At 45.2% G+C, this 27,189-nt stretch overlaps 1 protein-coding gene across 2 annotated transcripts in view; it reads left to right on the top strand.

The window, feature by feature from the left end:
* LOC142399434 (acyl-coenzyme A thioesterase 11-like) overlaps nt 1–27,189 on the top strand; it is a 56,302-nt gene that overhangs the window by 10,846 nt on the left and 18,267 nt on the right. The window lies entirely within an intron of this gene.

Raw genomic sequence — 27,189 nt, 5'->3', positions numbered from 1 at the left:
CAAACATAGCGTACAAAGGGTGCGTACGCACAAAATAGTGGCGTACGCACCTTTTCTTAAGATTAAAGATTAAGATCAGATTTATTGTCCTCTGCTTTTAACCCATCCAGGTTGGCACCTGTTTGACACACACATGCACATGCACAGGGTCACACACTCAGAGACAGATGCCAACCTGGAGCGGTGGGCAGCCATGAAGCGCCTGGGGAGTACGGTGCCTTGCTCTAGGGCACCTCAGCCGTGACAAGGAGGTGGACTGACACCCCTCCAGCTATCAGTTCCACCAGTCTTTTTTTGAGTGGCGAGAGTGGGAATTGAACCGCCAACCTTCTGGTTATTGGACGACCAACTCTAACCACTGAACCACAGCCGCCCCTTTTCACGTTAACGATCAGATGTATCAAGAGCGAAAAGGCCGTGGAAATGTGCGGTGCCTCATGCCAACTTCAGGGCTGGCGTACGCACTTTTCTACAGCTGTTGATTCTTTGGCGACTGTTATAAAACTGTTATAATAAATAAATGTGAAAACAATTAGTCCTCAGACAGTGATGTGCACATTTGAGATACATGAACAATTAATACTGATAAACAATTAACACACCCATGTGTCTGCAGAGTGGATATAAAAGCAGCGCAAAGTGGTGCAATGCATACCATTAAAAACAATGGCTGCTTTAGCGGTATAAGAAGACTTTGCAAATGGTGCAATTCAAAGAGAGCGTGTGTTCACTAGACAGAGAGGATTTGCTGGCACATGATGGCGACTCATTAGCCGTTTTGGGGGAAACACAGCGAGAAGCTATGCGATGCATGTGCTCACAGGTGATGTGCACACTGGGGTTCCTATAGCAACCGGGGCATTCCAGAGGGAGCTGGCCAACCGATTGGGACTGTGCCAGTCTGCCCTGAGCCGAGCCATGCCAGCCGTGTGGGACAGAATTATCCGCATCTCAGCCACGTATATCAAATCCCCACAATGCAGTTGAACAGGCCAACATTAAAGCTCAATTTGAAGCGAGAGCCGGTTTTGTAATCGGGGCTATCGACTGCACACACATTGCTATAAAAGCGCCATTACATGATGAATTTGTATGTTAACTGGAAACATTATCATTCGATCGATGTACAGATCATATGTGATGCGTAAATGCAATTAACCAACATTGCGACGAGGTGGCCTGGTTCAACGCACGATTCATACATTCTGAGTAACAGCATCGTTGGGAACAGACTACAAGGTGGCACTGTGCGTGATGGGTGGCTTCTTGGTGGATAACTTTATTTGTGTAATTGTCCTAATATTATTCCGCGCATTGAGTATATGCACCCCCAATTTCTATCCCGTCTTCACAGCATCATAGTCGGTGGTTAAAGTTAGTTTCTTGCTGTTTTTTGCTGGTTAAACTTCAGCTTAAGATCTTTCTAACAAGCCATTACAGTAGTAGATCAACCCTCATCTTACATTGAAGCTCCCAGATCAAGGAAGTGACGTCGACGCAGCTTTAGCAGCAGAGAAGCTATCAGGCTTGTGTTGATAATAATAAACTCCTGGACTATGTACAAACTTCCAAATGCATCGTTTTGTGAGTACAGACCATATTTGTACTACTGTAGAAGTTTGGTGTCATGGCATGTGATTTTAGTGTGGTAATTTTGGAGATACTGCCAGAGTCCGTTAGCGCTTGTACTAAGCTATTCGGGATAACTCGGTAACCCGGCTGATGTTCGGCCAAGATCGGAAAAACTTCAGATGGGCTATTTGGCTGGATGTCACGGTTCAAATGACCCTAGGGTGAATCTACTCTGAACCATCCCTTTAAGTCTGGATATGTACTTAAGTGTATAAAAGGCTGATTTGGTGACTGAAGGTAAGGTCTGAGTCTATCAGCACGCCGAGGTTCCGGTCTTGGTCTTTAGTTTCTAGAGACAGTGACTCAAGGTGTTTACTGACAGCACACCTCTTCTCTTTGTTGCCAAACACAATGACCTCAGTTTTTTCTTGATTTAACTGAAGGAAATTTTGGTTCTTCCACTTTTTGACTTGCTCTAAACAGTCGCACAATGACTCTATAGGACTGCAGTCATCTGGAGACAGTGCGAGATATATCTGTGTGTCATCTGCATAGCTGTGGTAGTTGACTTTAGAGTTCTTCAGAATTTGACCCAGAGGCAGCATGTATAGAGTGAACAGAAGGGGGTCCAAGAACTGACCCCTGAGGAACTTCACATGTCATAGCCACTTGATCAGATTGATTAGTTCCAATAGTCACAAAATAACTCCGCTCCTCCAAGTAGGACCTAAACCATTCTAGGACTGTCCCGCTGAGTCCTGCCCAGGTTTTCCAACCTGTTCAGCAGAATACTGTGATCCACAGTGTCAAATACAGCACTGAGATCCAACATTACCAGAAATGACACCTTGCCTGAATCAGTGTTCAACCTTATGTCATTTAACACTCTAATAAGAGCTGTTTCTGTACTGTGGTGAGGTCGGAAGCCTGATTGAAATTAGTCAAGGAGTCCACTGGAGTTCAAGAAGTTACTGAGTTGATTAAAAACCACTTTCTCAACAATCTTGCCTATAAAAGGAAGATTTGAGATGGGTCTGTAGTTGGTTAAAATGGCAGTTTGTTCCACTTCTTTGCATCATAACAGCTAAATGCTGCTTCTCCATGTTTAGTCTGGACTCTGGACTGGACCAGCTGACCTGAGTCCTTGGATCTAAGAGCTCTGCTTGGTTTATATTCTCTGGATATATCACAGATGTATTTTTAGCCTAAACCGTTCTGGGATTTGTAAACCATCAGCAGGCTTTTAAAATCTATTCTGTGACTGGCTGGAAGCCAGTGTAATTCAATTCAATTAGAGGTTCTCTTCTTTAGTAGCGGCTTAATGGCGGCTGTCTTTAGTGACTTGGTAAAAATGCCTGATGCCAGTGAGCTGTTAACTATTTGTAGGAGATCACTTTCTACTGAGGTAAAAATTGTTTTTAAAAAGTCGGATGGTATATTGTCCAGAGTGCAAGTTGTTGATTTCAGATGGCAAACTGTTAGGATTTTTACATCAACAACAGGGGCGTCGAGAGACCTGGTCATTCGGGGCTTCAGCCCCGAATCTCCGGGGTTCAGCCCCGAATCTCTCTGGACTGACATAAATAAAATATGTATAATAATAAGAAGAAGAAGAAGAAGAAAAAGAAGAGCTCCGTGGACCACACTTTGAGCGGTGATAGACTACCGCTGCTGTCATCATGCAACTTTGTAACCAGCTCAGACCGCAGGATTCTGACATGCCCAATTATGCACTCCTACAATGCCCGGCCCTCATTTACCTCACGCCCGCTGACTGTCTTCACCGCCGGCAGCCCTAAAAGGCTACGAACGGCACCCACCCCCAACCGTGAGTGCAGCTCGGCGTTTTAGGCACACGTTTGAGCATACACTCCTACAGCCCGGCCCTGTCAGACACTGCCCGCTGACTGTCTTCACCGCCGGCAGCTCTAAACAGCTACGAACGGCACCCACCACCCCAACCGTGAGTGCAACTCGACGTGAAGCGTCCGGCTCCTTCCCAGAACACCCACCATGTACTCTGAACCTCTATTTCTCTCCTCTCGCTCCCAAACGCCGTAATCACCTGCAATCAGCAACAGCGTGTTCCCAATCAGTGCCGGGGTGAAGCCACTAACCCACCCGCTATCTTTGATCCCTCCCCGCTCCACAACCAAAAAGCACACACATAAACATAACAAACAATCATTAAACTCCCCCCATCCATCAGGTAGATTCGCCCCGAGTTGAAGTCACGTTTTATAGTCCCAAACATCGTCAATCATAATTCACACATGTGATGGAAAACGGTTATAATGTTAATTCGCTGGGAATTTATGGTGATGGGCAAAGTTCTATCGCTACAAGAAAAGGTTTAATGTGATAGGCTACTGGCCCTTGCACGAGAGCTCCAACACTTGCTCCAACACCTGGTGATCATGGCTCTGTTGATTAGCCGATGGCTTTGAGTCTCGTGCAGGATGTTCTCCCTTTCCTACGTTCCAAGCACAAACTATGTGTTATATTCCTCAGAAAACTTGATTGGGAAATCATCTGGCGAGTCAAAAGACAATACCGTTTTATTTCGCTATAATTGTCCTGTTGATTAAAAGCCAACAAGGCGCACCTTACTTCGCTACAAAACAAAGCTAATTCGCTTTAGAATCTGATGGATAAGGGCTATAGCTAAAAGAAACTCGCCTAACACACATCAGAAATGTCCAGCCTGACACTACATAAAATACCTAGTAGAGACAAGGATATGAATATAAACAGCGTTGTCTATGCACACCGCAAAGACATAGATAGTATAGCCTACTACTAAATTAAAGGCATAATATCAGTTTCTTAATTGTGTAGCAGCTGGTCATGAAGTGTGTTAAATTTTCATTTTAACACCCCCTTTTTAATTTTTTTTCCCGGGGGAGAAACCCCCGGACCCACGTTAAAATTTATTTTCATGTCTGGGCTACAGCCCCAAATGTTTGCTCAAGCTACAGACGCCCCTGATCAACAATATTAACGTCAGATTTATTTCTAGGTTTTAGACTGTTTAGGAGGATTTGTGATTTTTTTCGATTATAGCAAACAGAGTTCGAGAAATGTTGACATTCTTATTAATCATTTCAGATAAATGCAGCTGTCTGGCCTTGCACAGCTCATTGTTATAACTACGCAGGCTTTGTTTGTACAGCTCATAGTGAATCTGAAGTAGGGCTGGGCGATATATCGATATTTAAGATATATCGATAGATTTTTAAATAAGATATGGAATTAGACCATATCGCATATATCGATATAGTTCAAATTTGCGCTATAATACTTGCTTCAGGCAAGCCGTTAATCAGAGCTCTCTGCACTGCTTCCCTCGCTCCGGCTCCGCCCCTCCTCTCTCATGCACAGAGGGGGGAGGGGGAGGGACACTCCGGGACTCTTAAACAAACATGGAGAAGGCTAGCCTGATAAACCAGCCTAAATGGATTGGATGTCTAATTTAGTCTGGCTCCGATCAATGGATACAACGGAACATTGTTGATGAACACAACCCGTTGTCTTTCAAACCGTGTCTGTGCCTATAGGCCAACGCTCTGACCAATCAGCGCAACTGACTGTGACGTAGTAAGCGCGACAGAAAGCTTTGGTGGGAGGGGACTCTTCCAAAACTGATGCCAAGGCTGAATCAAACGAGCGCTGTTCCATTGCCGCCGCCATCTTTCTTGTTGTGCTTTCGCTGTCTATGTTCGCTTCCACTGCCCAACGTCGCACTGCTCTGTCGTCACTCCCTCAAAACCCCGCACCAGAACCCTCTGCCCCGCCCGCGTTGATTCAAAACACATCTCTGCGTTGTGATTGGTTTAGTTGCCATCTGCCAGATTCAGGGCAGTATTTTCAAAATGAAAAGTGGTTAGAGGCCAGACCCAACCGCAGGCAAAACATTTTGCCGTCCAGCAGTTGGCGCTGGTTTTCCAGGCTAGGAGAAGGCAACAACACCTGCGGAGCATACAGAGGAGAGCCCCTTGGTTGGTAAAAGAAAAAGCAGTGGCTCAATCATTTGGAGATAGTTCGGATACAACTTGTCAGACGAGCAACAAAACCAAGCTATATGTAGGGAGTGCCTTAAGCACATTGCAGCCAGTGGTGGAAGCACTACGAATCTTTTTTATCACTTAAAAACGTGGCACAAAGTGCAATATGAAGAGTGTGTGAAACTGCGCGCTGCAGAAGCCACAGGCACAAGCCGTCCCCAACCTGACAAAGCTCACTGCAAGCTTCATTTTCCCGCTGTGTGCCGTATGAGAAGAAAAGCGACAAGTGTCCTTTCACATTGCCAAAGACATGGTCCCTGTTGCAACAGTGGAACAGGTTGGGTTCAAAGAGCTAATTAAAAAGCTGGACCCGAGATACGAGCTTCCCAGTCGCAACTATTTTGCACGAGAAGCACTGCCGCAAATGTATAGTAAAGTCAAAAAGAACGTTGCGGGCTGGCTCGCTAACGTCACCCATTTTGCGTTGACCAGCGATATGTGGTCAAGCAGAACCTGTGCGAACCTTATATGAGCGTGACAGTTCACTTCATGCAAGACTGGGAGCTGAAAACAGCTTGGCAACTGGTTGAGACTGTTCAGATAAGCTATTAAATTAACAAAAATAAACAGGTAATCTCTAGCTGATGTTTAAAAACGTTTTTCTTAAACTGAGCACTTTATTTTGTTATCTCTTAATATATAAATGCTGCCCTTAGAAAAAGATTGACCTATTTTATTTTATAGGCTAATTTTATTTCAGATATTTTTTTATTTAAATGTGCACCTTACGGAGCTTTGTTATACAGTGTTTACATTTTATAGTGAGTTTTCAATAAAAGTACTCGTATTTGGCTTTGACTTTGACTGAGCATTTAATATCACAGCTCTCACTTTGCGGAAAAAAATATCGGGATATATATCGTATATCGATATTCAACCTAAATATATCGAGATATGACTTTTGGTCCATATCGCCCAGCCCTAATCTGAAGCTTTGTTTTCCTCCACTTACGTTCAGCTTTCCAGCAGTCCGTCAACCGACTCTGCGCTCATTGTTGGTAACACAGCTATGTCCTCCCTAAATTGAGCACTTGTTTTCTCATTAATGTACCTCTTCTTAACTGAGAAACTGGTTGTTTGAACATTCTGAGTGATCAATAAATAAAATAAAATAAAAAAATGGTCACACAAGGCCAAATCAATAGCTACAACAGAAGAAATATCGACACCTTTAGAAATGACCAGGTCCAGAATGTGACCTCGAAAGTGGGTAGATTCTATTACATGTTGCCACAAACCAAACATGTCCAGCATAGAAGAAAATTCTTTGGCATTACCATCCGTCATATTATCCATGTGAATGTTAAAATCCCCGGTCAAGATAAAATGGTTAAAATCAGTCGAGATAACAGACAATGATTCAGAAAATTCATCAATACAACTTGCACAGTATCCTGGAGATCTGTAAATGATGAAGAAAAGAATTTTAGGAACACCCTTTAAAATAAAACTAAGATATTCAAAAGAAGTGAAATCACCAAATGAGATCTCTTTACACTGGAATGTAAATAAGGTTGCTTCTCCCCCACCTTTCCTCCCATTTCGCCATTTATCCATAAAACTAAAATTTGGGGGTGCTGTTTCATTAAGAACAGTAGCATTTGTGATCTCTGTTAACCATGTTTCTGTCAGAAAAAGAAAATCTATCCATCCATTTTCTATATCCACTTAATCCGTCGGTCGGGCTGGAGCCTATCCCAGCAGTCATTGGGCAAGAGGCAGGATACACCCTGGACAGGTCACCAGTCCATCACAGGGTCACACAGAGACAAACAACCACACACATGCTCACACTCACTCCTAGGGACAATTTTAGAGACACCAATTAGCCTAACATGCATGTTTTTGGACAGTGGGAGGAAGCTGGAGTACCCGGAGAGAACCCACACATACACAGGGAGAACATGCAAACTCCACACAGAAAGGCCCCAGCAGGGAGTTGAACCTGGAACCCTCTTGCTGTGAGGTGACAGTGCTAACCACCACACCACCGTGCAGCCCAAAAGAAAATATAAATTGTGTGAAATTATGACGTCATTAGCAAACAGTGATTTATTGGACAGAGATCTAATATTAAGTAGAGTTAGCTTTGTGGAGTTTACACTGGTCTCTGTTGTGTTCTGAGTTGTATGTGGTACCGTTAACAGATTAGATAGATTCACCCAGCAAGTTGACTGTTTTCGATTCCTGATTTTACTAATTAATACAGGAATCCTTGTTCTCAGAACAGCTGTCAGTAGTAGGACTACTATAGCAGGGACCCTGAACGCATCATGGCATGGTATCTTTGTTTTTAACTGTGTTATCTTTGTTCTGAACTCTGGATGTTCTGCTGCTCCTTGAACATCATGCACATCCCCTTGTGCCCTGCTCTGCCAGGACAGATGATATAAAAGGGGGAGGAAGGGGTGCCCTGCGTTTCTTGGTAGATGGTGGTCGCTGGAGTCCTGGCTGGGATAGAGACATCCTTTGGGTGATGTGGAATAAAGGGTCTGGTGAGGGGGGGGGGGGGGGGGGGGGGGGGGCTGGGGGTTGTTTGCCTCGCTGCTGTGTCCTTCAGTCTAATCTGTACAGTCATGTTCTGGTTTTGGTCATGTCATGTGCTGATTTCAGCTCGGGCAGGAGCGAAATGCATTGTGGGTAAACACTCTGCATACTGTCTGATCGATGAGTATGCAGTATGCAGTATGGAAGTATGCCGTATGCAAGTATGTAGTATGTAGTATGCGGTTTCGAACACAGCCCAGGTCCTGGCTGGGGTTGATGACTGTGATTTGGCACCAACACTGTTCCAGTAGGAGATGTCAGTCAGACTGTCCGGTTTGGGAGCTTCACCAGTGTGTCAGCTAGGGTTGTGCCGATGGACGATATCATCGTCCATCGTCATTTATGACCCACCATCACGATGGATGGTAACCATCGTGATGCCACGCCCACTTTTATTTTTATTTTTTTCAAACCGAAACACAATGGCTGTGGCATTTACCTTTTTTTTTTTTTTTTTTTTTTTACTGCAAAAGCTTTAAAATAATTCGTCATGCACTTCACTATAGGCCTATGATATCACAGCAGAAGACCAAAAGGAAAGAATAATAAAAATATAAGCGCAAGAAAAATAATCAAACAAACATAAAGCATGACTTGCCTGTACCGAAACGCGCTAAATTGTAATAACTTAAAAGGTTAAGAGGGCCGACACGGGTGCAGCCTATTCCAACATATTTACATGTCAATGTTTCTGGCCAAAAAAAACAACATATTGACGTTGTCTGGCTTTAATAAGCTGTGGACTGGCGTGACCACACTGCCCGCGGTGCTGAAAACTCTTTCCGAAGGCGTGCTGGTAGCGCATATAGCAGAGATACTTTCTAGCGATTTTTGCCATCAAAGGAAACCTGCTCTGGTTACTTTCTCTGGTTACTTCCCATAGTTTGGGAAAGTTTCTGAATGCCTAAATGCACTGAGTTGCGGCCATGCGATCAGCTGTTTGTGTTAACGAGCAGAGCAACTGAACAGCCGGATCTGGCACGGGCCATTCAAACGCAATGGAAGGATGTTTTTTCCCCCTTACAGCTAAAGCCTGGGAAGTCTGTGTAGAATCATCACCATGTAGCTTATATACTACCGTTTTATTATTATTATTTGATCATAATTGTATTATTATTATTAGATCATGAGTCGTAGCCTGGCATGCCTTCTCTGGGTTATAGTGCAGTTTGTCCCCCCACTGTATTGAGACGCATCCACCTGGCCTTCAGCTCAGTGCACTCCACAACAGCACGGGTGCTTTGATGCGTATATGTGTGCAGTTTATTGCTCCGATTATGTTTGGCAGTCCAGCCACGGCATGAAAGTCCCTCTTAATTTTTACTTGTTGGACAGCGGTGTATGGGAATCTGATGTACCATGGGTGATAAACTGATGAGAGCTTTGATGACCAAGAGGAGCGCACGACTCACAGAGGACTGGGACACCCCCGATCTGTTTCCAATCTCCCTCTGAAATGTTCCAGTGGCCAAAAATCCAAGGGTGGTAAGGACCTGGACATGTGGTGGAATTGGGTTTGATCGGCATGTTTCTCTCTGGAGTTGTGGCTCTAGCAAGCTGCATATTTGCAGCAGCACAGTCCTTGGTAATCTAAATCGCGATGTCAGCCATTCGTCTGTCTACACGGTCTCGGAGCACACATGCGCTAAGGCATCCAAAAGTAGAAAGTCAGCCGCTGGTTACGCTTCCCATTGACCTTGTTATATACAGATTCAAATTAACCTTCAATTAGTGCACAATTTAAGTCAAACAGAATAATGTCGGCATCATTATGGGGTATAATGTATATATTTATTTATGTTTGCTTCAAAGTAATTAAATATACAATCCATTAGTCAAGCAAACTTGATTGGAATAACAGCGAACTATTTTACGAAACTCCTACGACAGCTCTGGATCACTCGTAAATTCTGTTTGTACCTGAAAGAAAACGTAAAATACGAAAAGATTGGTGAATGCGCAAATTCTCTTAAATCACTCGTACGCACGATTTAAGAACAAATCTGTGCGTACGAACGGTTCTTGCATGAGGCCCAGTGTTCTGTCCGATTCTCTTTGTAAACAGGAGGGTTAATGCCGTTTACAGATATACACATAAAAGAAAAGGAATAAAAATAACTAGAAAGCTGCAAGCAGCTGTGAGCGGGACCGAGGTGTGCGTACGTTGGAGGTGCGCACGTTGGGCATGCGCTGGACACCGTAGTTGCGCAGCTCTGGCCACACGCACGATAGCCTCTGCGTACGTACGAGCACATAATAACCCCAATGCAAAGGTGTTTTTGAAAATTTCTAGGGGGCGCCACTGAGCCATTTTGCTCCGTCCATACACGATACCCTTTACATACGTACGAGGTCGTCAGGGTGGACGTGTGTGCCAAGTTTCATGACTTTGCGATGATGATAAGGCTTTCAAACCACAGACGCCATCACACGATTTTCACCACCTGGCCACCCCCACACCGTTCAGAGTTTGGAAAAGTTTCTCCATGAAGTTTTCCCCCCATGTCTTAAGAGTAACCAGGCCAAGTTTGAAGCTTGTAGCATTAAATCTGTAGGAGGAGTTTGATCAAATGCGAGGTGTGGGAAAAAAAAGACGTTTCCGACCACCATTAGGTGGCGCTGTAGGTGGATGTCACTATTTTATATGTGCGCATTCAGGCTGGGTCCAGCTATCACCGTATGAAGTTTGGGACAGATTGGATAATGTATGTGGGAGTTATAAGCGACTTAATTTTTTATGGCGAGTCATAAATTTGAGGCGTCGCCACGGCCACGCCCTTTGAGGTTTGAAAAAGTTTCTCCATGAATCTTTCCCTCCATGTCTTAAGAGTAATCTGGCCAAGTTTGGAGCTGTTACCATTAAATATGTATGACGAGTTTGATCAAATCCGAGGTGTGGAAAAAAAAAGACGTTTCCGACCACCATTAGGTGGCGCTGTAGGTGGATGTCACTATTTTATATGTGCGCGTTCAGGCTGGGTCCAGCAATCACCGTATGAAGTTTGGGACAGATTGGATAATGTATGTGGAAGTTATAAGCGATTTAAGTTTTTATGGTGAGTCATAAATTTGAGGCGTCGCCTAGGCCAAGCCGTTTGAGGTTTGAAAGAGTTTCTCCATGATGTTATCCCCCCATGTCTTACGAGTAAGCTGGCCATGTTTGAAGTTTGTAGCATTAAATCTGTAGGAGGGGTTTGATCATATGCGAGTTGTTGAAAAAAAATGACGTTTCCAACCACCAGCAGGTGGCGCTATAGGTGGATATCACTATTTTATATATGCGCGTTCAGGCTGGGTCCAGCATTCACCGTATAAAGTTTGGGACAGATTGGATAATGTATGTGGGAGTTATAAGCGACTTAATTTTTCATGGCGAGTGATGGCAAGTCATCAAACTTTGAGGCGTCGCCACGGCCACGCCCTTTAAGTTTTGAAAAAGTTTCTCCATGAATCTTTCCCCCCATGTCTTAAGAGTAACCTGGCCAAGTTTGAAGTCTGTAGCATTAAATCTGTAGGACAAGTTCGATCTTGTGCAAGGCGTGGAATCGGTCAAAAATGGCACGAAAACGCACTTTCCATCCAAAATGGCCGCCTTCCTGTGGACGTGGCACCGTGATGGCATGAGACTTTTTGGTGCGTCTTGGCATGATGAATGAGTGTACCGAATTTCGTCGTCCCACGCGAAACTAATCCTATTGCGGGGACAATTTTTAAGCATCGTAGGGGGCGCTACAGAGCCAATGAGCGACTCCCAAAAATATAAAGTTTAGATTCTTTCATGTCGTCGACCGGCACGTGGCGCTCGCAAAATTTCCTGAGTTTTCGCATACCTTTTGCAAAGAATAAGAAGAAGAAGAAGAAGAAGAAGAAGACGGAATAATAACTAGAAAGCTGCAACCAGCTGTGAGCGGGACCGAGTGTGCGTACGTTGGGATATGCGCACGTTGGGCATGCGCTGGACGCCGTAGTCGCGCAGCTCTGCCCACACGCACGATTTCCATTGCGTACGTACGAGCACGCAATAACCCCAATGAATAGGGGTTTTTGAACATTTCTAGGGGGCGCCACTGAGCCATTTTGCTCCGCCCACACACAATACCCTTTACATACGTACGAGGTCGTCAGGGTGGACGTGTGTGCCAAGTTTCATGACTTTGCGATAATGATAAGGCTTTCAAATCACAAACACCATCACACGATTTTCATCGTCTGGCCACGCCCACACCGTTCAGAGTTTGGAAAAGTTTCTCCTTGAAGTTTTGCCCTCATGTCTTAAGAGTAACCTGGCCAAGTTTGAAGATTTTAGCATGAAATATGTAGGAGGAGTTTGATCAAATAAGAGGTGTGGAAAACAATGAAGTTTCCGACCACCATTAGGTGGCGCTGTAAGTGGATATCACTTTTTTATATGTGCACGTTCAGGCTGGGTCCAGCATTCACCGTATGAAGTTTGGGACAGATTGGATAATGTATGTGGGAGTTATAAGCGACTTAATTTTTTATGGCGCGTCATAAATTTGAGGCGTCGCCACGGCCACGCCCTTTAAGTTTTGAAAAAGTTGGCCAATGATTTTTTCGGCCCATGTCCTAAGAGTAGCCTGGCCAAGTTTGAAGCGTTTAGCATGAAATATGTAGGAGGAGTTTGATCAAATAAGAGGTGTGGAAAACAATGAAGTTTCCGACCACCATTAGGTGGCGCTGTAGGTGGATATCACTTTTTTATATGTGCACGTTCATGCTGGGTCCAGCATTCACCGTATGAAGTTTGGGACAGATTGGATAATGTATGTGGGAGTTATAAGCGACTTAATTTTTTATGGCGCGTCATAAATTTGAGGCGTCGCCACGGCCACGCCCTTTAAGTTTTTAAAAAGTTGGCCAATGATTTTTTCGGCCCATGTCCTAAGAGTAGCCTGGCCAAGTTTGAAGCGTTTAGCATTAAATATGTAGGAGGAGTTCGATCAAATGCGAGGTGTGGAAAAAAAAAGACATTTCCAACCACCAGCAGGTGGCGCTATAGGTGGATGTCACTATTTTATAGGTGCGCGTTCAGGCTGGGTCCAGCATTCACCGTATGAAGTTTGGGAAAGATTGGATTATGTATGTGGAAGTTATAAGCGACTTAATTTTTCGTGGCGAGTGATGGCGAGTCATCAAACTTTGAGGCGTCGCCACGGCCACGCCCTTTAAGTTTTGAAAAAGTTGGCCAATGAATTTTTCCCTCCATGTCTTAAGAGTAACCTGGCCAAGTTTGAAGTCTGTAGCATTAAATCTGTAGGACAAGTTCGATCTTAAGCAAGGCGTGGAATCGGTCAAAAATGGCACGAAAACGCACTTTCCATCCAAAATGGCCGACTTCCTGTGGACGTGGGACCATGGCGGCATGAGACTTTTTTGTGCGTCTTGGCATGATGAATGAGTGTACCGAATTTCGTCGTCCCACGCAAAACTAATCCTATTGCGGGGACAATTTTTAACCATCGTAGGGGGCGCTACAGAGCCAATGAGCGACTACCAAAAATATAAAGTTTAGATTCTTTCATGTCGTCGACCGGCACGTGGCGCTCGCAAAATTTCCTGAGTTTTCGCATACCTTTTGCAAAGAATAAGAAAGAAAGAAAGAAAGAAAGAAAGAAAGAACTAGAAAGCTGCAAGCAGCTGTGAGCGGGACCGAGGTGTGCGTACGTTGGATGTGCGCGCGTTGGGCATGCGCTGGATGTCGTAGTCGTGCAGCTCTGCCCACACGCATGATACCCTCTGTGTACGTACGAGCACATAATAACCCCAATGCGGAGGGGTTTTTGAAAATTTCTAGGGGGCGCCACTGAGCCATTTTGCTCCGCCCACACATGATACCCTTTATATATGTACGAGGTGGTGAGGGTGGACGTGTGTGCCAAGTTTCATGACCTTACGATTATGATAAGGCTTTCAAATCACAAACGCCATCACACGATTTTCACCGACTGGCCACGCCCACACCATTCTGAGTTTGGAAAGTTTCTCCATGAATTGTTGCCCCCATGTCTTAAGAGTAACCAGGCCAAGTTTGAAGCTTGTAGCATTAAATCTGTGGGAGGAGTTTGAGGTGTGGTAAAAAAAGACGTTTCCAACCACCAGCAGGTGGCGCTGTAGGTGTTTATTACTATTATATATGTGCGCGTTCAGTTTGGGTCCAGCTATCACCGTATGAAGTTTGGGACAGATTGGATAATGTGTGTGGAAGTTATAAGCGACTTAATTTTTCATGGCGAGTCATGAATTTGAGGCGTGGCCACGGCCACGCCCTTTGAGTTTTGAAAAAGTTTCTCCATGATTCTTCCCCCCATGTCTTAAGAGTAACCTGGCCAAGTTTGAAGTCTGTAGCATCAAATCTGTAGGACAAGTTCGATCAGATGCGAGGTGTGGGGAAAAAAAGACGTTTCCGACCACCAGCAGGTGGCGCTGTAGGTTGATGTCACTATGTTATATGTGCACGTTCAGGCTGGGTCCAGCAATCACTCTCTGAAGTTTGGGACAGATTGGATAATGTATGTGGAAGTTATAAGCGACTTAATTTTTCATGGCGAGTCATAAATTTGAGGCGTCGCTACGGCCACGCCCTTTGAGTTTTGACAAAGTCTCTCCATGATTCTTTCCCCCCATGTCTTAAGAGTAACCTGGCCAAGTTTGGAGCTGTTACCATTAAATCTGTAGGAGGAGTTTGATCAAATGCAAGGAGTGGAAAAAAAAAGATGTTTCCAAGCACCAGCAGGTGGCGCTATAGGTGGATGTCACTATTTTGTACGTGCGCGTTCAGGCTGGGTCCAGCATTCACCGTATGAAGTTTGGGACAGATTGGATGATGTATGTGGGAGTTATAAGTGACTTAATTTTTTGTGGCGAGTGATGGCGAGTCATCAAACTTTGAGGCGTCGCCACGCCCACGCCCTTTAAGTTATGAAAAAGTTTACCCATGAATTTTCCCCCCCATGTCTTAAGAGTAACCTGGCCAAGTTTGAAGTCTGTAGCATGAAATCTGTAGGACAAGTTCGATCTTATGCAAGGCGTGGAATCGGTCAAAAATGGCACGTAAACGCAGTTTCCATCCAAAATGGCCGCCTTCCTGTAGACCTGGCACATTGGCGGCCTGAGACTTTTTTGTGCGTCTGGGCATGATGAATGAGTGTACCGAATTTCATTGTCCCACGCGAAACTAATCCTATTAAGTGGATCATTTTTATGCATCGTAGGGGGCGCTACAGAGCCAATGAGCGACTCACAAAGATATCATGTTTAGATTCTTTCATGTCGTCGACTAGCACGTGGCGCTCGCAAAATTTCCTGAGTTTTCGCATACCTTTTGCAAAGAATAAGAAGAAAGAATAATAACTAGAAAGCTGCAAGCAGCTGTGAGCGGGACCGAGGTGTGCGTACGTTGGGATGTGCGTACGTTGGGCATGCGCTGGACGCTGGAGCCGCAGCTCTTCCCACACGCACGATACCCGCTGTGTACTTACGAGCACAGCATAACCCCAATGCGGAGGGGTTTTTGAAAATTTCTAGGGGGCGCCACTGAGCCATTTTTCTCCGCCCCCACACGATACCCTTTACATACGTACGAGGTCGTCAGGGTGGACGTGTGTACCAAGTTTCATGACTTTGCGATGATGATAAGGCTTTCAAATCACAAACGCCATCACACGATTTTCACCGCCTGAACACGCCCACACCGTTCAGCTAAAGAGTAATCTGGCCAAGTTTGGAGCTGTTACCATAAAATCTGTAGGAGGAGTTCGATCAAATGCGAGTTGTTGAAAAAAAAGACGTTTCCGATCACCAGTAGGTGGCGCTGTAGGTGTATATCACTATCTTATATGTGCGCGTTCAGGTTGGGTCCAGCATTCACCGTATGACGTTTGGGACAGATTGGACAATGTGTGTGGGAGTTGTAGGCGACTTAATTTTTTATGGCGAGTCATAAATTTGAGGCGTCGCCACGGCCACGCCCTTTGAGGTTTGAAAAAGTTGGCCAATGATTTTTTCCCCCCATGTCTTAAGAGTAACCTGGCCAAGTTTGAAGCTTGTAGCATGAAATCTGTAGGAGGAGTTTGATCAAAAGCGAGGTGTGGAAAAAAAAAGAGATTTCCAACCACCAGCAGGTGGCGCTATAGGTGGATGTCACTATTTTACATGTGCGTGTTCAGGCTGGGTCCAGCAATCACCGGTTGAACTTTGGGAAAGATTGGATTATGTATGTGGAAGTTAAAAGCGACTTAATTTTTCGTGGCGAGTGATGGCGAGTCATCAAAATTTGAGGCGTCGCCACGGCCACGCCCTTTAAGTTTTGAAAAAGTTGGCCAATGAATTTTTCCCTCCATGTCTTAAGAGTAACCTGGCCAAGTTTGAAGTCTGTAGCATTAAATCTGTAGGACAAGTTCGATCTTAAGCAAGGCGTGGAATCGGTCAAAAATGGCACGAAAACGCACTTTCCATCCAAAATGGCCGCCTTCCTGTGTACGTGGCACATTGGCGGCAAGAGACTTTTTTGTGCGTCTGGGCATGATGGATGAGTGTACCGAATTTCGTCGTCCCACGCGAAACTAAACCTATTAAGGGGACCATTTTTAAGCATCGTAGGGGGCGCTACAGAGCCAATGAGCGACTCCCAAAGATATAATGTTTAGATTCTTTCATGTCGTCGACTAGCACGTGGCGCTCGCAAAATTTCCTGAGTTTTCGCATACCTTTTGCAAAGAATAAGAAAGAAAGAATAATAATAAACCTTACAGATACAATAGGGTCCTTGCAGTTTCACTGCTCGGTCCCTAATAATAATAACTAGAAAGCTGCAAGCAGCTGTGAGCGGGACCGAGGTATGCGTACGTTGGGATGTGCATACGTTGGGGAATGCGCTGGACGCTGGAGTTGCAGCTCTTCCCACCCGCACGATACCCTCTGTGTACGTACGAGCACATAATAACCCCAATGCGGTGGGGTTTTTGAAAATTTCTAGGGGGCGCCACTGAGCCATTTAGCACCGCCCACACACGACACTCTTTACATACGTATGAGGTCGAAAAGGTGGACGTGTCTACCAGGTTTCATGACTTTGCGATGATGATAAGGCTTTCAAATCACAAACGTCATCACACGATTTTCACCGCCTGGCCACGCCCACACTGTTCAGAGTTTGGAAAAGTTTCTCAAAATTTTTTTTCCCCCCTTGCTTAAGAGTAACCTGGCCAAGTTTGAAGATTTTAGCATGAAATATGTAGGAGGAGTTTGATCAAGAGCGAGTTGTGAAAAAAAAAAGATGTTTCCGACCACCATTAGGTGGCGCTATAGGTGGATGTCACTATTTTATATGTGAGCATTCACCGTATGAAGTTTGGGACAGATTGGATAATGTATGTGGGAGTTATAAGCGACTTCATTTTTCGTGGCGAGTGATGGCGAGTCATCAAACTTTGAGGCGTCGCCACGGCAACGCCCTTTAAGTTTTGAAAAAGTTGGCCAATGAATTTTTCCCTCCATGTCTTAAGAGTAACCTGGCCAAGTTTGAAGTCTGTAGCATTAAATCTGTAGGACAAGTTCGATCTTATACAAGGTGTGGAATCGGTCAAAAATGGCACGAAAACGCACTTTCCATCCAAAATGGCCGACTTCCTATGGACGTGGGACCATGGCGGCCTGAGACTTTTTTGTGCGTCTTGGCATGATGAATGAGTGTACCGAATTTCGTCGTCCCACGCGAAACTAATCCTATTGCGGGGACAATTTTTAAGCATCGTAGGGGGCGCTACAGAGCCAATGAGCGACTCCCAAAAATATAAAGTTTAGATTCTTTCATGTCGTCGACCGGCACGTGGCGCTCGCAAAATTTCCTGAGTTTTTGCATACCTTTTGCAAAGAATAAGAAAGAAAGAAAGAAAGAACTAGAAAGCTGCAAGCAGCTGTGAGCGGGACCGAGGTGTGCGTACGTTGGGATATGCGCACGTTGGGGCATGCGCTGGACGCTGGAGCCGCAGCTCTGCCCACACACACGATACCCTCTGCGTACGTACGAGGACATAATAACTCCAATGCGGAGGGGTTTTTGAAAATTTCTAGGGGGCGCCACTGAGCCATTTTGCTCAGCCCACACACGATACCCTTCACATACGAACGAGGTCATCAGGGTGGACGTGTGTGCCAAGTTTCATTAAGTTGCGATGATGATAAGGCTTTCAAATCACAATCGCCATCACACGATTGTCACCGCCTGGCCACGCCCACACCGTTCAGAGTTTGGAAAAGCTTCTCAAGAGTTTTCTTCCCCCCTAGCTTAAGAGTAACCTGGCCAAGTTTGAAGATTTTACCATGAAATATGTAGGAGGAGTTTGATCAAATGCGAGGTGTGAAAAAAAAAGATGTTTCCAACCACCAGCAGGTGGCGCTATGGGTGGATGTCGTTATGATAATATGTACGCGTTCAGGCTAGGTCCAGCATTCACCGTATGAAGTTTGGGACAGATTGAATAATGTATGTGGGAGTTATAAGCAACTTAATTTGTTGTGGCGAGTGATGGCGAGTCATAGAACTTTGAGGCGTCGCCACGCCCACGCCCTTTGAGGTTTGAAAAAGTTTCTCCATGAATTTTTCCCCCCATGTCTTAAGAGTAGCCTGGCCAAGTTTGAAGTCTGTAGCATTAAATCTGTAGGACAAGTTCGATCTTATACAAGGTGTAGAATCGGTCAAAAATGGCACGAAAACGCACTTTCCATCCAAAATGGCCGACTTCCTGTGGACGTGGGACCATGGCGGCATGAGACTTTTTTGTGCGTCTGGGCATGATGAATGAGTGTACCGAATTTCGTCGTCCCACGCAAAACTAACCCCAATGTGTGGACCATTTTTAAGTACCCTAGGGGGCGCCACTGAGCCACTTTGCTCCGCCCACACACGATACCCTTCACATACGTACGAGGTGTTCAGGATGGACGTGTGTGCCAAGTTTCATGACGTTGTGATGATGATAAGGCTTTCAAATCACAAACACCATCACACGTTTTTCACCGCCTGACCACGCCCGAATTGTTCAGAGTTTGGAAAAGTTTCTCCATGAATATTTGCCCCCATGTCTTAAGAGTAACCTGGCCAAGTTTGAAGCTTGTAACATTAAATCTGTAGGAGGAGTTTTATAAAATGTGAGGTGTGGCAAAAAATGACATTTCCGACCACCAGCAGGTGGCGCTATAGGAGGATGTCACTATGATAATATGTACGCGTTCAGGCTGAGTCCAGCATTCACCGTGTGAAGTTTGGGACAGATTGGATAATGAGTGTGGAAGTTATAAGCGACTTAATTCTTCATGGCGAGTCATAACTTTGAGGCGTCGCCACGGCCACGCCCTTTGAGGTTTGAAAAAGTTTCTCCATGACTCTTTCCCCCCATGTCTTAAGAGTAATCTGGCCAAGTTTGAAGCTTGTAGCATTAAATCTGTAGGACGAGTTCGATCAAATGCGAGATGTGGAAAAAAAGAGATGTTTCCGACCACCAGCAGGTGGCGCTATAGGTGGATGTCGTTATGATAATATGTACGCGTTCAGGCTGGGTCCAGCATTCACCGTATGAAGTTTGGGACAGATTGGATAATGTATGTGGGAGTTATAAGTGACTTCATTTGTTGTGGCGAGTGATGGCGAGTCATCGAACTTTGAGGAGTTGCCACGCCCACGCCCTTTAAGTTTTGAAAAAGTTTCTCCATGAATTTCCCCCCCCATGTCTTAAGAGTAACCTGGCCAAGTTTGAAGTCTGTAGCATGAAATCTGTAGGACAAGTTCGATCTTAAGCAAGGCGTGGAATCGGCCAAAAATGGCACGAAAACGCACTTTCCATCCAAAATGGCCGCCTTCCTGTGTACGTGGGACCATGGCGGCCTGAGACTTTTTTGTGCGTCTTGGCATGATGAACGAGTGTACCGAATTTCGTCATCCCACGCGAAACTAATCCTATTGCGGGGACAATTTTTAACCATCGTAGGGGGCGCTACAGAGCCAATGAGCGACTACCAAAAATATAAAGTTTAGATTCTTTCATGTCGTCGACCGGCACGTGGCGCTCGCAAAATTTCCTGAGTTTTCGCATACCTTTTGCAAAGAATAAGAAAGAAAGAAAGAAAGAAAGAATAATAATAATAAACCTTACAGATACAATAGGGTCCTTGCAGTTTCACTGCTCGGTCCCTAATAACTAGAAAGCTGCAAGCAGCTGTGAGCGGGACCGAGTGTGCGTACGTTGGGATGTGCGCACGTTGGGCATGCGCTGGACGCCGTAGTCGCGCAGCTCTGCCCACACGCACGATTTCCATTGCGTACGTACGAGCACGCAATAACCCCAATGCATAGGGGTTTTTGAAAATTTCTAGGGGGCGCCACTGAGCCATTTTGCTCCGCCCACACACAATACCCTTTACATACGCACGAGGTCGTCAGGGTTGACGTGTGTACCAAGTTTCATGACTTTACGATGATGATAAGGCTTTCATATTACAAACGCCATCACAGGATTTTCACCTCTGGCCACGCCCACACCGTTCAGAGTTTGGAAAAGTTTCTCCATGAAGTTTTGCCCTCATGTCTTAAGAGTAACCTGGCCAAGTTTGAAGATTTTAGCATGAAATATGTAGGAGGAGTTTGATCAAATGCGAGGTGTGGAAAAAAAAAAGACATTTCCAACCACCAGCAGGTGGCGCTATAGGTGGATGTCACTATTTTACATGTGCGCGTTCAGGCTGGGTCCAGCAATCACCGGTTAAACTTTGGGAAAGATTGGATTATGTATGTGGAAGTTATAAGCGACTTAATTTTTTGTGGCGAGTGATGGCGAGTCATCAAACTTTGAGGCGTCGCCACGGCCACGCCCTTTAAGTTTTGAAAAAGTTGGCCAATGAATTTTTCCCTCCATGTCTTAAGAGTAACCTGGCCAAGTTTGAAGTCTGTAGCATGAAATCTGTAGGACAAGTTCGATCTTAAGCAAGGTCGTGGAATCGGTCAAAAATGGCACGAAAACGCACTTTCCATCCAAAATGGCCGCCTTCCTGTGTACGTGGGACCATGGCGGCAAGAGACTTTTTTTTGCGTCTGGGCATGATGAATGAGTGTACCGAATTTCGTCGTTCCACGCGAAACTAATCCTATTAAGGGGACCATTTTTAAGCATCATAGGGGGCGCTACAGAGTCAATGAGCGACTCCCAAAAATATAAAGTTTAGATTCTTTCATGTCGTCGACTGGCAAGTGGCGCTCGCAAAATTTCCTGAGTTTTCGCATACCTTTTGCAAAGAATAAGAAAGAAAGAAAGAATAATAATAATAACTAGAAAGCTGCAAGCAGCTGTGAGCGGGACCGAGGTGTGCGTACGTTGGGATGTGCGCACGTTGGGGCATGCGCTGGACGCTGGAGCCGCAGCTCTGCCCACACACACAATACCCTCTGCGTACGTACGAGCACATAATAAATCCAATGCGGAGGGGTTTTTGAAAATTTCTAGGGGGCGCCACTGAGCCATTTTGCTCAGCCCACACACGATACCCTTCACATACGAACGAGGTCATCAGGGTGGACGTGTGTGCCAAGTTTCATTAAGTTGCGATGATGATAAGGCTTTCAAATCACAAACGCCATCACACGATTGTCACCGCCTGGCCACGCCCACACCGTTCAGAGGTTGGAAAAGCTTCTCAAGAGTTTTCTTCCCCCCTAGCTTAAGAGCAACCTGGCCAAGTTTGAAGATTTTAGCATTAAATATGTAGGAGGAGTTTGATCAAATGCGAGGTGTGAAAAAAAAAGATGTTTCCAACCACCAGCAGGTGGCGCTATGGGTGGATGTCACTATGATAATATGTACGCGTTCAGGCTGGGTCCAGCATTCACCGTATGAAGTTTGGGACAGATTGGATAATGTATGTGGGAGTTATAAGCAACTTAATTTGTTGTGGCGAGTGATGGCGAGTCATCAAACTTTGAGGCGTCGCCACGCCCACGCCCTTTGAGGTTTGAAAAAGTTTCTCCATGAATTTTTCCCCCCATGTCTTAAGAGTAACCTGGCCAAGTGTGAAGTCTGTAGCATTAAATCTGTAGGACAAGTTCGATCTTATACAAGGTGTAGAATCGGTCAAAAATGGCACGAAAACGCACTTTCCATCCAAAATGGCCGACTTCCTGTGGACGTGGGACCATGGCGGTATGAGACTTTTTTGTGCGTCTGGGCATGATGAATGAGTGTACCGAATTTCGTCGTCCCACGCAAAACTAACCCCAATGTGTGGACCATTTTTAAGTACCCTAGGGGGCGCCACTGAGCCACTTTGCTCCGCCCACACACGATACCCTTCACATACGTACGAGGTGTTCAGGATGGACGTGTGTGCCAAGTTTCATGACGTTGTGATGATGATAAGGCTTTCAAATAACAAACACCATCACACGATTTTCACCGCCTGGCCACGCCCGAATTGTTCAGAGTTTGGAAAAGTTTCTCCATGAATTTTTGCCCCCATGTCTTAAGAGTAACCTGGCTAAGTTTGAAGCTTGTAGCATTAAATCTGTAGGAGGAGTTTTATAAAATGTGAGGTGTGGCAAAAAAAGACATTTCCGACCACCAGCAGGTGGCGCTATAGGAGGATGTCACTATGATAATATGTACGCGTTCAAGCTGGGTCCAGCATTCACTGTATGAAGTTTGGGACAGATTGGATAATGAGTGTGGAAGTTATAAGCGAATTAATTCTTCATGGCGAGTCATAACTTTGAGGCGTCGCCACGGCCACGCCCTTTGAGGTTTGAAAAAGTTTCTCCATGACTCTTTCCCCCCATGTCTTAAGAGTAATCTGGCCAAGTTTCAAGCTTGTAGCATTAAATCTGTAGGACGAGTTCGATCAAATGCGAGATGTGGAAAAAAAGAGATGTTACCAACCCCCAGCAGGTGGCGCTATAGGTGGATGTCGTTATGATAATATGTACGCATTCAGGCTGGGTCCAGCATTCACCGTATGAAGTTTGGGACAGATTGGGTAATGTATGTGGGAGTTATAAGCGACTTAATTTTTTGAGGCGAGTGATGGCGAGTCATCAAACTTTGAGGCGTCGCCACGCCCACGCCCTTTGAGGTTTGAAAAAGTTTCTCCATGAATTTTTCCCCCCATGTCTTAAGAGTAACCTGGCCAAGTTTGAAGTCTGTAGCATTAAATCTGTAGGACAAGTTCGATCTTATACAAGGTGTAGAATCGGTCAAAAATGGCACGAAAACGCACTTTCCATCCAAAATGGCCGCCTTCCTGTGGACGTGGGACCATGGCGGCCTGAGACTTTTTTGTGCGTCTTGGCATGATGAATGAGTGTACCGAATTTCGTCATCCCACGCGAAACTAATCCTATTGCGGGGACAATTTTTAAGCATCGTAGGGGGCGCTACAGAGCCAATGAGCGACTCCCAAAAATATAAAGTTTAGATTCTTTCATGTCGTCGACCGGCACGTGGCGCTCGCAAAATTTCCTGAGTTTTCGCATACCTTTTGCAAAGAATAAGAAAGAACTAGAAAGCTGCAAGCAGCTGTGAGCGGGACCGAGTGTGCGTACGTTGGGATGTGCAAACGTTGGGCATGCGCTGGACGCCGTAGTTGCGCAGCTCTGCCCACACGCACAATTCCCATTGCGTACGTACGAGCACACAATAACCACAATGCATAGCGGTTTTTGAAAATTTCTAGGGGGCGCCACTGAGCCATTTTGCTCCGCCCACACACAATACCCTTTACATACGTACGAGGTTGTCAGGGTGGACGTGAGTACCAAGTTTCATGACTTTGCGATGATGATAAGGCTTTCATATCACAAACGCCATCACACGATTTTCACCTCTGGCCACGCCCGCACCGTTCAGAGTTTGGAAAAGTTTCTCCATGAAGTTGTGCCCTCATGTCTTAAGAGTAACCTGGCCAAGTTTGAAGATTTTAGCATGAAATATGTAGGAGGAGTTTGATCAAATAAGAGGTGTGGAAAAAAATGAAGTTTCCAACCACCATTAGGTGGCGCTGTAGGTGGATATCACTTTTTTATATGTGCACGTTCAGGCTGGGTCCAGCATTCACCGTATGAAGTTTGGGACAGATTGGATAATGTATGTGGGAGTTATAAGCGACTTCATTTTTTATGGCGCGTCATAAATTTGAGGCGTCGCCACGGCCACGCCCTTTGAGGTTTGAAAAAGTTGGCCAATGATTTTTTTTCCCCCCATGTCTTAAGAGTAACCTGGCTAAGTTTGAAGTCTGTAGCATTAAATCTGTAGGAGGAGTTTGATCAAATGCGAGGTGTGAAAAAAAAAGACATTTCCAACCACCAGCAGGTGGCGCTGTAGGTGGATGTCACTATTTTATATGTGAGCTTTCAGTCTGGGTCCAGCATTCACCGTATGAAGTTTGGGACAGATTGGATAATATATGTGGGAGTTATAAGCGACTTCATTTTTCGTGGCGAGTGATGGCGAGTCATCAAACTTTGAGGCGTCGCCACGGCCACGCCCTTTAAGTTTTGAAAAAGTTGGCCAATGAATTTTTCCCTCCATGTCTTAAGAGTAACCTGGCCAAGTTTGAAGTCTGTAGCATTAAATCTGTAGGACAAGTTCGATCTTATGCAAGGCGTGGAATCGGTCAAAAATGGCACGAAAACGCACTTTCCATCCAAAATGGCCGCCTTCCTGTGGACGTGGGACCATGGCGGCAAGAGACTTTTTTGTGCGTCTGGGCATGATGAATGAGTGTACCGAATTTCGTCGTCCCACGCGAAACTAATCCTATTAAGGGGACCATTTTTAAGCATTGTAGGGGGCGCTACAGAGTCAATGAGCGACTCCCAAAAATATAAAGTTTAGATTCTTTCATGTCGTCGACCGGCACGTGGCGCTCGCAAAATTTCCTGAGTTTTCGCATACCTTTTGCAAAGAATAAGAAAGAAAGAAAGAATAATAATAACTAGAAAGCTGCAAGCAGCTGTGAGCGGGACCGAGTGTGCGTACGTTGGGATGTGCGCACGTTGGGCACAAGTTGGACGCCGTAGTCGCGCAGCTCTGCCCACGCGCACGATTTCCATTGCGTACGTACGAGCAAGCAATAACCCCAATGCATAGGGGTTTTTGAAATTTTCTAGGGGGCGCCACTGAGCCATTTTGCTCCGCCCACACACAATACCCTTTACATACGTACGACGTCATCAGGGTGGACGTGTGTACCAAGTGTCATAACTTTACGATGATGATAAGGCTTTCATATTACAAACGCCATCACACGATTTTCACCTCTGGCCACGCCCACACCGTTCAGAGTTTGGAAAAGTTTCTCCATGAAGTTTTGCCCTCATGTCTTAAGAGTAGGAGGAGTTTGATCAAATAAGAGGTGTGGAAAAAAAATGAAGTTTCCGACCACCATTAGGTGGCGCTGTAGGTGGATATCACTTTTTTGTATGTGTACGTTCAGGCTGGGTCCAGCATTCACCGTATGAAGTTTTGGACAGATTGGATAATGTATGTGGGAGTTATAAGCGACTTAATTTTTTATGGCGCGTCATAAATTTGAGGCGTCGCCACGGCCACGCCCTTTAAGTTTTGAAAAAGTTCGCAAATGATTTTTTCGGCCCATGTCCTAAGAGTAGCCTTGCCAAGTTTGAAGCGTTTAGCATTAAATATGTAGGAGGAGTTTGATCAAATGCGAGGTGTGGAAAAAAAAAAAGACATTTCCAACCACCAGCAGGTGGCGCTGTAGGTGGATGTCACTATTTTATATGTACACATTCAGGCTGGGTCCAGCATTCACCGTATGAAGTTTGGGACAGATTGGATAATGTATGTGGGAGTTATAAGCGACTTAATTTTTTATGGCGCGTCATAAATTTGAGGCGTCGCCACGGCCACGCCCTTTAAGTTTTGAAAAAGTTCGCCAATGATTTTTTTCGGCCCATGTCCTAAGAGTAACCTGGCCAAGTTTGAAGCTTGTAGCATGAAATCTGTAGGAGGAGTTTGATAAAATGCGAGGTGTGGAAAAAAAAAGACATTTCCAACCACCAGCAGGTGGCGCTATAGGTTGATGTCACTATTTTATAGGTGCGCGTTCAGGCTGGCTCCAGCAATCACCGGTTGAACTTTGGGAAAGATTGGATTATGTATGTGGAAGTTATAAGCGACTTAATTTTTCGTGGCGAGTGATGGCGAGTCATCAAACTTTGAGGCGTCGCCACGGCCACGCCCTTTAAGTTTTGAAAAAGTTGGCCAATGAATTTTTCCCTCCATGTCTTAAGAGTAACCTGGCCAAGTTTCAAGTCTGTAGCATGAAATATGTAGGACAAGTTTAATCTTATGCAAGGCGTGGAATCGGTCAAAAATGGCACGAAGACCCACTTTCCATCCAAAATGGCCGCCTTCCTGTCTACGTGGGACCATGGCGGCAAGAGACTTTTTTGTGCGTCTGGGCACGGTGAATCAGTGTACCGAATTTCATTGTCCTACGCGAAATAACCCCATTGCGGGCACCATTTTTAAGCACCGTAGGGGGCGCTACAGAGCCAATGAGCAACTCCCAAAGATATAATGTTTAGATTCTTTCATGTCGTCGACTAGCACGTGGCGCTCGCAAAATTTCCTGAGTTTTCGCATACCTTTTGCAAAGAATAAGAAAGAAAGAATAATAATAAACCTTACAGATACAATAGGGTCCTTGCAGTTTCACTGCTCGGTCCCTAATAATAATAAACCTTACAGATACAATAGGGTCCTTGCAGTTTCACTGCTCGGTCCCTAATAAACCTTACAGATACAATAGGGTCCTTGCAGTTTCACTGCTCGGTCCCTAATAATAATAATAAACCTTACAGATACAATAGGGTCCTTGCAGTTTCACTGCTCGGTCCCTAATAAACCTTACAGATACAATAGGGTCCTTGCAGTTTCACTGCTCGGTCCCTAATAAAATTATATCCAAAACTTGTGGACAGAAG

Source organism: Odontesthes bonariensis, chromosome 14 (assembly GCF_027942865.1).
Source record: "Odontesthes bonariensis isolate fOdoBon6 chromosome 14, fOdoBon6.hap1, whole genome shotgun sequence".
NCBI classification, from domain to species: domain Eukaryota; kingdom Metazoa; phylum Chordata; class Actinopteri; order Atheriniformes; family Atherinopsidae; genus Odontesthes; species Odontesthes bonariensis.
The sequence above is the reverse complement of the archived record's forward strand: the minus strand, read 5'-3'. Positions and strand labels throughout refer to the sequence as shown.